Genomic DNA, 3,185 nt, shown 5'->3' on the forward strand with positions numbered 1-3,185 from the left:
TGGGTGTCCACTACCAATAGCTTGCCAGGTTTATTTACCCCTCCTGGACCAGTGACAGGCGGAACCCACAGTATCCAGACAGGTAGCACTCACGGCTTTCAGTTCAGTGACATGCTCACTCAGTTCCCAGATTGAGAGCTCTGCACCTGGGGTCAGGTCTTACGCCTGCCTTCCTGAAATGTTATGGAGTTAGAAAGAACAAACTCTACACGTGTGTTCCAGAAAGCGATGAGAAAGTCTGTTCTCATCTCTACTCCTTGGTCCCTAGGCTGGTAAGGTCCTTACTTTATTTAGCACACTGAGCGCATTTTGGAGAAGAGTGACTCTCTCAGCTCACAGGGTACTTTTCCTTTGACCAGCTTCTTAGATGAACCTTTAACAAAACCACTCTACTATTCAGTTAGGTTTGCTGTTTCTGGGTGGTAGAGTCATTGGTTTACACGTGTGTCTCATAGTCGTGGCCAAAAGAAGCTATGGGTTTTCCTTCTTGGTCATCAGATTAGAGCTTTATGAATGGTGCATAATATAAGCTCTTGGATGCCAGTGAAGGTAAAGAAATTACCATGGTTCTAATGACCCCTCCAAATTTCACTCTAACGTTTAATCATTATTGTAAGAGCATTAAGAGGTCAAACCTTTCACAGGTGAGAGGGTCATGAGTGAGGAGCTATATAAGGAGAGAGATGCAGGGGGAGAGAGGTTAATGTTGGTACGATGTTCTCTTACTTTCTAGCCTCTAGAATTGAGCCAAGTGACTCTTTCTTGTTTTTTTTTTTTGTTGTTGTTCTTTTGTTTTTATGTGTAAATGATAAACTCACTCCTCATCATTGTTATTAAGGTTTCACCAATGTCTTTCAGTTACAGAGCACTTATTTAACTCTGCCGTTAGCCATGACTTGGGCCCTGCAAACTCCCGTCCCCTTCACCTCAAAGGGAATCCCTTTGTATGTGGCCCCACTCTCATCACCAGGGTGCAGGTCAGGCTGGATCTGCTCCCAGATCTTCTTCTTAGGGTTCAGCTCCTTGTCAGGCTCTCCAGGGAAAACATCAAAAATAATTCTGTCTCCAGGAAGGGACCCGTTGGGAGGGGCCAGAATGTCCACTTTCTCTAGTGAACTGGCACCCATCACCATGGCTTGAGACATTTTTGAAGTCTTCAGATTACAAAGTAAAAAAACCACCATCTGATTTTGCATCTGTTCTAGAGGACCATGATTCACCAGCCTGCTGAGGACTGTCCGTGGGCCTGCTTTTCCCACATCTACTTCTTTGACATACAATGGATCTGCATTGGGGGTTTACTCGGCGGTAACAATACAAGCAATTCGAAGATCCATTCACTATACCTTCATTGATAGGCTTAGAGTCAGCACTTGCTGTTGCTGACTGGGGCTTCCCCTTTTTCTCTCCTTTCTTCTCAGTCTTCTCTTTTACATCCTTTTCTTCTCCTCACCCTCCTTTGATCTGTTCTTTTGTACTAGAAGAGGTGGTGATTGTTACTGATGGAGATGGTATTATACTTTCAGAAACAGTACAATTAGTCTCTAGTGAAGTACTATATGGAACAGGTACTTGCATCACGCCATTATGAATTTCTGCCTGAATTAGCTCTTGCGTGCATTATTCTATTTCTCTTTTCAGTTTAGCATTCTCAACTTGAAGTTTCTTTTCTTCTCTCAAAGTTGCCTGCAATATTGTTAGAAGAGCAACCTGCTGCTTGAGATTTTCAATGATCCGATCTGCCTCTACACCCTTCTGCTCCAGTCTCTTCAGAACAACATCATTAGTTGCCATCTTTCCCCAGAATTGGCAGAAAATCATGAAGTGGTGAACCGCAGCTCTTGAGTAGTCTCAGCTGGGTGTAGGAAGGGTGTTCTTTCTTGTTTTATAATTTACCCAATCTGTGATATTCTGTTATAATAGCAGAGAACAAACTAAAATGGAAGACAAACTCTAAAATAGTGGGTGAGTCCAGTAAGGACAAATTAAGATCCTTCATGAGAATAAGGGATCTCCAAATGTTTGGTTGGTCCCCTTGAGACGTTGTTTTGCATCAGGGTGGTTTCTAGTGCTAGAATAGCAGCCATTGGTGGAAGCAACTGTGTCAGCCATGGTGAGGATATGTGCTTTGGGCTCTCTCATCTCCCTCCCTCCCTTTGACCACTGCTGCTTCCTTCCTGGGATCACTGCATCAGCACTGGAGGAGACTAGATGTCTAATTCCTCTGGAAAAATCCATCTGAGATAGAGATTTCCTTCAGTAGAGGGTTATGTTCAGTGAATGTGAGGAGAAGCAAAGGACATGGGTAATTTACTATTTCTTCACCAGGCCTCCTTTCTGCCCAGCTTCGAATTGTGCTCTCTCCTTGCTCTTAAAAGCCAAGCCAACTGCCACTCAGGAGTTCTGTGCTCAGGCTTCTTTTCTATATCTCCAGTTCAAGACAAAGCCCAGTACTCCTTGTGTACCTACTGGGGATTTCTAACACTGGGGGAATGTTCTTCAGTTACTCTTAAGCAGGACTTTAATTACGTGTGTGTGTGTGTGTGTGTGTGTGTGTGTGTGTGTGTGTGTGGCGGGGTGGGTAGAGCTAATACTTACATATTGCACTTTAAACAAAGCATCCTGACATCTTCTGGTTTCCCTTCATGGCCATATGTACTACGAGCTTGTAAGTAATAAATATGAGCCAAAGCATCAGCGAACAGAGGTATTTATGACTGATGGAGATGTCCTGCATACTAGCCAATGCAATCGGGATGTAATTAGAAACACACAGTGGGCTTTTCTCTTGGTTCCTAGCATGGAATTTCCAGGGCACTTGGACTCTCCAGAGTGATACAAGAGCTTTTTGTGTTAATGAAATAAGGGTACCTAAGAGTCCTACTGGCTTCAGGATGGAGAACTCATATTAGGGGAATTGAATTGTTCTTAGTTGGAAATTTTAGTTCTACCCCCAATCCCCAGAAAGAGGAGAGAAGGTGGATTATTCAATTTAGTCACCAATGGGCCAATGATTCAAACACCTGTGTCTACACAAGGAGAGAGCTACAAAAAAAATCTAAATACAGTGCTTTGAGCTGGTGAATATATCAGGTACAAGAGCAGAGCCCCTGAAGAGGGTTGGGAACATAGACCTTTGCCTATATAACTTCCCTGTATAATTCTTTATCTGGGGTTATTTAGAT

At 43.3% G+C, this 3,185-nt stretch overlaps 1 pseudogene; it reads right to left on the minus strand.

Moving 5' to 3' along the window:
- Positions 1-869: 869 nt before the first annotated feature.
- On the minus strand, positions 870-1,821 carry LOC110328708 (annotated as a pseudogene).
- Positions 1,822-3,185: the final 1,364 nt, after the last annotated feature.

Source organism: Mus pahari, chromosome 10 (assembly GCF_900095145.1).
Source record: "Mus pahari chromosome 10, PAHARI_EIJ_v1.1, whole genome shotgun sequence".
Lineage (NCBI taxonomy): Eukaryota > Metazoa > Chordata > Mammalia > Rodentia > Muridae > Mus > Mus pahari.